The 11637-nt window shown below is 43.6% G+C and overlaps 1 long non-coding RNA gene across 1 annotated transcript; it reads right to left on the bottom strand.

Annotated features, from left to right (window-relative positions):
- Positions 1-2729: 2729 nt before the first annotated feature.
- Positions 2730-7943, bottom strand: LOC120322685. The gene is made up of 3 exons (XR_005562523.1): positions 7854-7943; positions 4955-5138; positions 2730-3186 (listed from the first exon to the last, which is right to left on the bottom strand). It is a non-coding gene; the product is annotated as an uncharacterized LOC120322685 (long non-coding RNA).
- Between the last annotated feature and the right edge of the window lie 3694 nt (positions 7944-11637).

The following is an 11637-nucleotide window of genomic DNA, read 5'->3' on the forward strand; positions in this document are numbered from 1 at the left end:
TCTGGGAGGCCCAGGGAGGAAGCCTTGGAAGCAAACCCTATTGCTTCCACTCAGGAAGAGTTTTTGATGAGGCTGCCTCTGACACACAGCAATGGCAGCTGCTCTGGATGGATCCTGGCTCTGCCTCCAAAAGAGGAAACAAGAACATGATGACACTTCTCTATCCAGAATACAGAATAAATCTCTGATTCACCATGAAGTTCTACCTCTGAGATCTTTTGTCCAATTCACATTAAAACTATTTTAAGCAGAGGAAAACAGTGTGTGCTAACCCTTTACAAAGGAAAAAAAAAAAAAAAAGTCAAATTCTTGCCTCCATCTGCCCCAGAAAGCAGGCAAAGGATCACGGTGATATCAAGTCATTGTGGAAATATCCCAGATTAAGAATGCCATTTTAGACCTTTTGAATTTTTTCTTTTAGTTGCATCTCCTGGGTGTCCTAGAGTCTTGAACAGTTCCTAATAGAAATTTAAGAAAAAACACTCCACCCTGCTGGAAACCTCAATCCAAATTCTGAGTTATATTAGGATAAAGGAGCACAAGGAGTTAATCCGAGCTATGTGCTTTGACACAATTCCTGGCTAAAGGCACGAAGAGGCTGTGAGAAGACATTAAATGAAGGTGATTCCTGCCTTGATGAGATTATTTTCCAGTTAAAAAAAAAAGAGGCATTGCAATATTAGAAAAGGACAAGGCTGTTGTTTCTGTGATCACAAGAAGGAGGTGCAGAGAGAGTTTTGCCTTAGGACATTCCTGAGCTGGAATTCCAGCCCCAAAAGCAAGCGGCCCCCAGCCCAGGGCACAGTCCTTTGTCACCTCTCCCCTCTCTGTAAACCAGGCATCTTAATACCCCCACTTTTCACAGGAATGCTAAATAAAATGCCTTGAAGATGAAGTGCCTGTGTTGCTGTCACGCTGCCAATACTCCTGTACTGTGCAGATTCATATGGTAACAGGAGCCAAGGTCAGGGAAGCATTAGTCAGTCTGAATTTGGCAAATGGGGGTGTCTGATAGCCCTCACTCGAAGATTAGATTAGCAAGAAATGCCCTGCCTAGGTTATCCTTGAAAAATCACTTCAGCTACTGCAGGAGACGGCTGTTCAGTGCATTAGCAGGGGTGAAAGCAGGACTGTTACTTTCAACGTACATTTGCTTTGCCAGTCTTGACTTTCTGGGCTGTTAGTACTGATTTAAAACTATCAGAGAAATGTAAATATCCCCAGTTTTTTAATGGGGTGCTACCGATCTGTAGATATCCCTAGTGTTCAAGGCCTGGTTGGATGGGGCTCTGGGCAACCTGGTCTAGTGGAAGATGTCACTGTCCATGGCAGGGGGGTTGGAATTAAATGATCTTCAAGGTCCCCTTGCAACCCAAACCATTCTATTATTCTATGATTCTTTGGTTCAATGATTCAATGATTCTATGATATCTAAGGTAATGTTCTTACATCCCTTTCCTTTTTTCATTTCTTTCAAGCATATCCAGGAGGTATCTACTGTCAGGCCATTTTCAGTGGTGGTTACCTCACCATGGAGGTCTTGTTAGTCTTATCCCAAGGTGAAGGTTTTTGGTGCAACGAATTCCTGCAGGAAGAGCATGATTTACCACCCACTGAGCCCCTACATCCACAGGGTGCAGAGCAGCACAGAACACTACCTTGGCACCAGTGTAATTTCTTAACCGACAAGCCCTGTCATAAGCACAGTTGATGAGCTTCTGTGCAATGCCCTCTGCCCACTGTGCTTTCCCTTTTGGAGCCAGATAACTGGGCCCCAGCTGTCAGGCATCCCTCTCTGCTGCTCTGTGCAATGAGTGGCTGCTGGTGAGTTCACCTTTCATTATTGGGTTGGAGAAAACATCTGGGATGACAGCAGGTAACTTCGGTCCTGTGACAGGAGACGAGCAGGTCAGATCTATGAGGCTTGTTTTTTTCATATCAAAAAGGTCCTTTGCAAATCTAACATATTTATTTTAAAAATATTTTCTCCATAGAAAGGCAAACATTAAGAATGAAGAAGAAAATGTCAAGTAGGTTCTCAATACTGTCTGCCAGTCACCTCTAGTCTGCTGTCACTTGTAGTCAAGGTGAAGGGCAAGTCTTTTGAAGCACTACTAATATTATTAGAAATCTAAATATTAGCACTGCCTCTCCATGTCTCCATCAGATAAGACACTAACTTTTCTGTTAGCAGTTGTGAAAGTTGTAGTTCTTGATGCCAGCCATGCTGTGTTCACCAGGAATCTGGAAAGAGGTGGGGAGAGAATATGGATCCAAGCCACTTTTCTTCTTTCCTGCCCTGTAGGGTAAAGTATTGCAGTTAAATGGATACTCAGGTCGTGGTGGTGAAAGCAGGGACTGTTCTTTCTTGTAGTGACACAGTGCTTGTAGTGACACAGCCCTGCTGCCCTCATAGTCCTTCCCTCCTCTTCCCAGTGCGTACACTCACTCTTCAGACAAGTTTTCATTCCCTCTCCAACAGTGGAAAAGCACAAAACAAAATACCAAGATTGGGACAGTGTCAGCACTATCAGGACTTGGGGAAAAATGCCACTAAATCCAGTCTAGAGTATTTTTCATGTAGTTCTGTGGGACTATGACAATAACTATATGTTTTATAGCAGTTCCTTCTGCTCTACATACCCTGATCCTCATTCAGTAAATTACATATGGTACAAGAGTGTGAAACAATAATCCCAAAAAAGAGATATCTCTCAGCTCCACAGTCATTCACACAAAGGTCTGTATTGCTCTATACAGGCAAATCAACTTCCAAAAAGCAACATGTTTCTGGAGAGACAATATTAACAAAAGCAATGTCTGAGGAAAAGCCAAGACAAGGCCGAGAAGGCATTCAGCTGTCAGTAAACACTCCCTCCCCTTTATTCCCTACCACTCCCTTGTCTCCTTTTTCACTGGCACTGGAAAAAATAATTCTGATGAAGCCACAAATGACACAAGGCATATTTAATTCTTACAGTGAAACCAGTGTGAAACACCACTGGACTGAATTAAAGCCATACAGAATGGGGTAAGTCAAAGCAGTTTGTGTAGAAGCATCCCAAGAAAGCCACGAGATTGCTGAAGGCTTGATGGAAGCAGGGCCAGGAGTCACATGGAGATGAGTCCTTACAAAGAGTCATTTCTAACATAATCAAATTCAAAATACAATCCAAGATGAGATTGCTGTAAATAAAGGGAAATTTATTAGTTTCAGAAGGCATCATAACATCGAGTTTCAGAAAAACTCAAAGCCAACATTTTGAAGAAAATAATTTTGATCTGTCTTACAGAATGAGGTATTGGCATCAGGCAGCCCCTCCAGATATGGTTATTCCCATATATGCTCCTTACAAGAAGAAAGGAAAAGGGAGGGGAGGGGAGGGGAGGGGAGGGGAGGGGAGGGGAGGGGAGGGGAGGGGAGGGGAGGGGAGGGGGAGGGGGGGGGGGGGAGGGAGGGGCGGATGGGGAGGGGGGAGGAAAATTGTGTTTATAACCCATAAACCAGAAACCCAGTTCTGCACATGTCCCTGCATAGTTCTCCAGGAGAAGAAGCAGGGCAAGTCTATTTTAGACACCTAAGTCAGATGGTGAGGTCCTGTGTACATGCAGGAATTCAGTCGGCTGCATAAGCAAGGGCCAGACGTTTACATGTTTCCATAGTCACTTAATAGCCACCATATACAAACTTCATAAGTTCTACATGCTTTCAGATGAACAAAACTCCACCTGGATCCTAGTCTTCATCCTTCTCCCATTAAGACTTTCCTAGCTTTAGCTGATATCTTGGTCTCAAAAGAATAGTAACTATGCAAAATTTTCCTGGGTATGCAATAGTAAATGTTTGCTCAGTCCTGGCTCTTTGGCTGGTTCAGCTTCTATCTGAACGTCTAATTCTCACAAACATTGTAAGATAGCCCATTCCCATCTTCAAAGTGGTGGGTTCTTCTTTTCCTTGCCTTGCCCTGTGTGGCAAATTCCTGTTTACGAATTGCAATGTGGCTTTTTGCTGTGCTTCTTTTCTTTCTGCAGCTGTGACTGCAGTGTCTCTTCCAGGATCAGCAAATAACATATTCAGACATCTCGAGACACTTTGCAGGCTATGGTTTTTAGTTTTATTACTTCTTTTGCTGGGTGTGGAAGCTGATTTGTCAGAGAGTAAGAGTAGCAAAACAAACTGGAAACATGTAATACTTCATCAGGAACACAGGGACTTCCCTGTTGGCATAAGAAAAAACATCTTTGTATGGCTGTGGCCTCTTCTAAGACCTGCATGCCCTTTCCAAGGGCCTTCCTCTGCCCTTCTGGGATGCCTCAGTGAGGTGACACCTGAAACCATGGCTTCTGACTGGAGGATGTCTGGGAAATATTCGCACTGGTTGTACATCACCTTCGTATCAGTGTTACAACATTTGAGACAGCAGGTCCAGAGACAAGAAGTGGTGATTCTTTAGCGAGCACCTCCAAGCATGGCTGCAAATCACCTTGCAGGCAAGAATGGCTTAAATAAACCCAAGCAAAACTAAAGTGGTGCTGGTCAAAAAGGTGAAATGTTTTAGAGAGCTCACTTGGGCACTGATCTTGCATCAATCCATAGCACATGTCTGCCTGCTATTCCCATGCTGAAGAAACTTGGAGTCCTCAGAACTTGCACGACAACACTGTCTCAAAGCATCTTGTTTCATCTTTAGATGATAGTTAGAAATTCTTTACTCAGAGGCTGGTAAGACATTGGAACATGTAGCCCATAAAAGTTTTGGATACCCCATCCCTGCAAGTGTTCAAGGCCAGGTTGGATAGGGCTTTGAGCTAACCTGGTCTAGTGGAAGGTGTCCCTGCCCATTGCAGGGGAGTGGGAACTAGATAGTCTTTCTACGATTCTATGATTTTGTAATCTCTGGCAAGCTAAGAAATTCCCTTATTTTCCCCTGGATGAGGTCTCAGTGCCCCATACCTTCGTGATCTTCCATTGACTTCTGTGATCCTCTCTTTGAGTCTGAAAGTAAAGACAATACAAGTCCAGTTCAACTTGCTTTTTCTATGCTTTGGGTCTCCATGAACGACGAAGTCTCCACCAGCTCCCAGGCAGCTGCTGGTAGCAGTGATCAAGCCCATTTTTGTTTCCTGAGATAGTGGTGCTAGCTCGGGAATAAAAAAAAACTAGGATAAAGCTCATGACAATAAAAGAAGTATTTTTTTTCTCCTCACTGGATTCCGGCTATTAGAGGATCCTGGACAAATTGATTCCCTGAACACCTTTAGGAAATTAGGTAAACCCTTCCTGTCTGGATCAGCTCTGTCAAAATGTGACTCAACCCCACATCACTGCAAGTAATTGTTGTTTCTGTTTCAGCTGCAAGGTCATGTCTGGATTAAAATATTTTCAGTTTACTTTTGATGAATATGCACCATCTGAAGGCAAATGAGAAAGGCTCTTTATTTTTCTTTAGAACATTCACAGTTTGCACAGATCTAAATAGTCCTTCCTCTGGGACACTGTCACAAACTGAACTTCCTCAGTAAAGCTAAAATCAGCTACTAGGAAAAAACCTGAACTTCCCCAAGCACTAGAAAATGAGGGAAATGCCCTTATATATAGAAAACAAGGGCTTTCGGGTTGCTATTCTTTCCAAAGTTTTGTATTGTAATTGTCACTCTTACAGTAGCACCTATACAGAGAATTTCGGATTAGAATTTCCCTGAGATAAGATTTGTGCAAAGTCCTTATAGTAGGAGGCAATCCCCATAATAGCAAGGAGATTAATGTTGAAGAGATTGAAGTATTTTGTAGGTGAATGTCCTGTTCAGTAAAGTCGGACAATAAGCTTTCTTTTCACACTCCATTTGCCTCCAGCGAAGGAGGATAAATTAGTCTGCACGGTGCACTGCACTTATGACTTTCAGTCTTCAGGCAAGGTCACTGTGGATAAATCTGCCTAGGAGACCTTGGGCAGGTGTGAACTCACTTGCCAGGGCTCAAGGGCAGATGAGATGTAAGCAACTTTGAGCCAAAGGCTGTGTCACCATGGTGCTGAGGTTATGTCCCTCTGCATGGCTGGTGTAACACAGTGGGAAGAGAAAAGAGCGAGGGGAAGGATAAATCTGTAGTTAGAAAGAACTGAGAAGAGAGTGTTTAAGTGACATCCCTGAGGTCACTTAGAGGCACTGACTGGGCTGGCAACTGGGCACAGGAGTGAAGAACAAGACAAATCTTGTTTTCTGGAGCATGAGCAACCCAACATTGTCTGACCTAGGTTTGGAAAACATGTTGTACAGACAAAGCATTCATCTCCTTTTCTTTCTGACTGTGCTGGCTGCAGCTGAACCAAGCTGCATTTTTCTTCATGACTTTCTTTAGGATTTTCTCTATTCCACCATGGAGCCCCGGGTGAAGTGCTGGATACCAACGGGGAAGGTGAGTGCACACAGAAGGAATGCGAGTGTCGGAGGAAGCCAGGCTGCCAAACAGCATCTGCGTCTGCTGCTGGAGGCTACACTGGTGCTGACACACCGGGTTATTTCTGCTGTGATATTATCCGGGTGTCTAATTAAAGACAAGGTTAAAGACACAGCCTGAGATTTAAAGCTGTGAATACTTGGAAGTGGAGATTTTGGATTTTGCTCTTCTGTTTAAAAGGTCAGAAGCTTTACAGCTCCTGCTAATCTCCAGTGAGATGCATCCCAAACACCCTGTCAGGTAGCACAAACCTTCTTTTAAGACACCAGGACAGCAGAAAAGTATTCTCCTGCCAGGGACTAATCAGAAAAGGTTGCTGCAATGACAAACAATCAGATTTTTCAGACTCAAAAATCCTTGGTAAAAATGTTGTGGGAGGTTTTTTTGATATGGCAAGTTAAGCGGTTTTTTTTATTGCAATCAAGTCATTGCATTGTTTAGGGCATAAAGTGCAGGGATAAATAATATTTTTCCATTAGGCTTTATTTGGAAATCAAAATAAGTACAAAACCATATTTTAAATCCAGCTTCTTATCCTTGCCAAAGAGCATGAGTCACACATTATAGTATTCATGGAGAAGCCAGCAAAGCTTGAAGAAATATTTTGGTGTTAGGTTTCTGTTCCATATCCAGAACCAGACAAACGTAACTGACTAGAGGGTGAAATCTGAGAATAACAACAGTGGTCGAGATTTTTGAACTCAGGTGACTAAGAGATAATTCTGGTTTGGGGGCCTTTGGTAAAAGACAATGTCATTGGTCAATTTTGACATCTACAAAATTTCCTAAAATCTTACAGGCACTGGAGGTGTGCATTGCAAAGGAAACTGGGGTGAGGCTCAAGCACCTACTTGTAGGTGTCTGCATGTGAACTAGGGACTATGCTCTTACAGTAAATGTGGATGGTGCCTCAAAAAAAGATATAGTGAATGGAGTCTGGAAATTACTCACCTGACTAACTACCAGGTGACTCAGGGCACACTAAATTATACTGAAGGCTCCATGGTGGTTAAATCTATCTCTATTGACTATAAAGGGGCTATAGACACTCGGACCTCATCTACACACTGGCATGTATGCGTTTTAGCATGCAACTTAATCCCATACCAGATGTTAAAATATGGACCATCTGTGTAACTGCAGTCCAGATGTCTCAAGCTATGTCTAAACCAGTTTGGCTCAAGTACACCCACTCCATACAGAGTTTACTCCTTGGTGCACACCACACTCTTACCCTTGTACATCTGTCTCTTCACAACAAGAACACTGATGTTCTCAAAGAACCCCTGAACCAAATCCCCAGAGATGAGTACCCTGGCCCAAAGCAAAATGCCAGAAGAGATTCTAGTTCTGCCCCCATGGACAACACAACCTATCCTCAAGCTGCAAGACTTACCTTGCCATGCCTTCTGTCTGTAGGTAACAGGCTTGAAACCTGAGTGTGAAGTTTGAACTTCAACCACAGGAATACAGATTTGACACTAACACTGACAGCCTAAGCTGTCTATTTTGCACTGTGCTGGTGTGGAAGGTATTGAGATTGCTGACCAAAACCACTTTGTATCATGCTGTTTCCATGAAAGCCAGTCTTGGAAACCAAACATACATAAACATTGTTGTACTGGTCTTTGCAGACTGCCCTGGTACATTTCAGAACTGACACGAATTTCCAAATATTTTTAAGAATTCTTCAGGTTTTGTTTATTTTTCTTTATTTTTTTTCCTTGATTTTTATTTATAAATTTTCACAACCTTTTTTTCTATAGAAAATGGTAACAGAAGCCTTATCACAGGCTCTTGTTTCATGGACCTTTAAATCTCTTCAGGGTGACACTGGAAACCAAGGGCTTCTTATGTTCATAAAGCTCCATGCCGTATCTAATCTATATAACAAAGGACAGGAAGAGAAGGAAAATCAGCCTCAAAGTCCTCAGAGTTAAAGGTCCAAAAGGGTGAGGAATGCTGACAGAGGGGAGGTATGTGCTGCAGCCCAGCAAGAGACTGCAGTGGTGCTGTAAGTGCAGTGCTTAAGCAAGGCTGTCCTGGTAACTGGAAACAGCCAGAGCACTCTGTGTCACCATGACTGCAAAGGACATTAAAGACTATGACAAATGTGTTCAACAGAGCACACTCAGGCAATGTGCTGAAAAATGAAACTACATAAAGGTATTGGGGGGAACAACTGGTGCTCAGGGCTCCTTGGCTCTGCTTTTTGTGCTGCCATTTCTGGGGTCCAGCTTCCTTGGGAGCCAGGACTGAAGAGCTGAGCACTAGGTGTTGTGTCCCTCATGCAGCCCAGCCTCATCAACTTCCTGTGATCCTGAAAGGACAATCTGCAGAAGCACAGACTGAAGCCTGGAGATGTTTCCAGGGAAGAGATGGGTCTCACCATATGTACAGGGCACTTTTATAACCCTGCCCCTCGGACTGAGACTGAGAAAACAACAACCAAGCCAATGACAAAGGGACAAAGGGTCACACCGCCAAGTAAGGCAGTTGTAACTAATGATATAAATACACTTTGAACAAGACATCTTTATCAAGAGAGGAAGTTTTAAGAGCTACAGTGACCAGGCAACATGGGAGAGAGGAGGATAAAGAGGGACTAAGATAAGGCTAATGAAGAATGACAAATAGAGCCAAGTGGCTTTTTCCTGTTAAAGAAAACCCGTCCCTTCTACTTATCAGGCTCAAGGACAGAGAGGGGACTTTCCTGAGCAAAGGAACCCCAGCAGCAAAGTCAACAGGCACCATAGAGACCCAAACCCTCTCCTTTACAAACATGGGGTGAAGCTCCAGTCCAGCCGCAGGTAAGCCTTCTCCCCATGGGAAACCTGAAAGAGAGAATATTAATTATTTCCACAGGGCATGGCATCTCCCTTGGGGCATGGGCCGCCCTGGGCAGTCCCTGGCATGCAGGCAGTGCTCCAATGGCTCCTGGCACAGCTCTCCCTGGAGTCACGCTCCCTACTGCTCTCCCTGGAGTCACGCAAAGCCAAGTGCAATCAGATGCAGGTTAATCCCTGTGAAAACATATTTGATTGCCTAGATTTGTAATTTTGTTATTCCAGAAAAGTTCCAAGAAGGATAATAAACTGAAAGGATTAATTAAAGAGCAAGAATTAATCAAAAGCAGAGCAGTACTTTCTGGCTAACAGACCCTATTGCACTTGCTGATAGAATTGTTTTCATCTCTCCATGATGTGGTTTTAATTTCTAATAATTGAGGTCCCTCCAGCCATTTGCAAGCAAACTTTCCTGGCTGTCACCCGACCCAAACCTCTCCACTGATGACTGCCTTTCTCGTGGATGGGAAAAGCAGTATGCTCAGCAGCAGTGCTGGGAGACCAGGAAGAGCCTGTCCCAGTAACTGGCTGGCTCAAACAAAACTGAAGCCAGTGGAAAGAATCCAAATGACTTTCTAGGGCACTGGCTCTGGGCTCTTGAGATTTTGGGCCAAGACGACAGGACTAGAAATCATAGGAGCAGGTGTGAAGGTCAGGGAGAGAGAGCACCCATTGCACAGCCCTCCTGCAGAGCAGGGTCTGCCTCCGCCGCACCATCCTGATAACAAGTGAGCTGTTGCTAAGCAGTGCCAGGACCCTGAGACCAGTCATAGCCCTGAATTAACTGACCTGACCAACCTGCCCTCTCTGCACTCATGCTGTAAGTAGTCTCCAGTCCTGTCTCTGGTTCCATGTCCAGATGCTCCTGAGCAGGCTGCTGAATAGATCCCAGATTTTGCCTTGTCCAGTGGCCACTTGATGGTCAGCAGAGCTAGTCACTGCTCCTGGCCCACCTGTGACTGTGCCCTGTTAGGGATGGCACTGCCTGTGCTGAGATCATCCTCAGCTTCCAACTTGTCCTCTCTCAAGGAGCAGCCCCACTCTTACTACAGCTGAGCAGGCACTTCAATACCATGCACCCAGCCTGTGAACGAGGACCCCAGGAGTAGCTCTTGCAGTCACCCAAAAGTGCTTTCCATACTCTGATTCACTGACCTTTCCGGCTTTGGCAAGTGAACAGCTTTCCTATGAGCAAGGCAGAAGGCACAAGTCTCCTCACTTGCAAGTCAAATCTAGACAGCTGACCTTCAAGGGCACCTTGAAGACATTGGCTGTTCTCCGGACAAAGAGGGATTTAGTTTCCAGGCCAGCCAACTCAATACTCCATTTAATTTTAAACTCTGAAGAAAGGGGTTAAGTGAAAGGTTGGGTTTGCATACAGATATAATTAGATTAAAAATAAAGTGTTATGTCACAGTAAATTATATGTTGTATAAAAACTAAAAAAAAAAACCAAAACAGAAGAAACTAAAAAAAAATCCTAGCAAAACAAACAAACAACAACAACAAACACAAAACAAAACAAAAAAATCAGCTCCATTACATACATCCATACACTTCCATGTTGTTTTCTAGCTCAGCTCAGACTAAAGGACATGGGCATTCTTATCATTTGATCTCAAATTCAGATTTGGGAAATCTGGATATATCATTTAAGGCCTAAGGTATCCAGCAATTAGGTAAGGTTGTAATGGCCCATTTCTCAGACCTGCTGTCAGTTTTAGCACATTGTTGTTTACAAAATATGTGTACAGCTCAGATTGATACTCACTTGGTATGATGTGCAGGTAGATCATCACCTGAAAGTGTGTCCAAATAGCAAAACATTATTAAATATTACTTTGTTTCGATAAGGCTGAAAAAAAAATTGAGAAAGTGCTAGTGGCAATCAAAAGATGTGTGGGAAACTCTTGGTAGCTGTTCTTCCGAACAGGAAGATTTATGACCTCTCAAAGGAGTTGCAGAGGGACTTCCTAGCTCTTACATCCAGGCAACGAAACACATGGTGCTGAAAAGTGGTAGTTGCTAAGAATATCTGAAATAAGTATTCCACATGGCATCCTTTGTGTTTCCACGTGGAGCCTGTTTGACCTCAAAAAGCTAGTCCTTGTTATCACTTTTATCCCATGCAGATATAAATGTTCATCTCCATTTCATGAGCATATACACTGAGATGCAGCTTCAAGGCAGCCTGTTCTCCACAGGCTGAGATGTGTAGAGCATGCAGGTCTGTGCCATACTGCACAGCTACCACATCACTTAGGATATCTCATGATATTTGTTCCAACAACATTTCAAGTACTCCTCTTAACAATAACTTAGTTTTGTGTTTTA

Source organism: Pipra filicauda, unplaced genomic scaffold, assembly GCF_003945595.2.
Source record: "Pipra filicauda isolate LSUMZ 115617 unplaced genomic scaffold, ASM394559v2 scaffold141_size4267151_pilon, whole genome shotgun sequence".
Classification (NCBI taxonomy): domain Eukaryota; kingdom Metazoa; phylum Chordata; class Aves; order Passeriformes; family Pipridae; genus Pipra; species Pipra filicauda.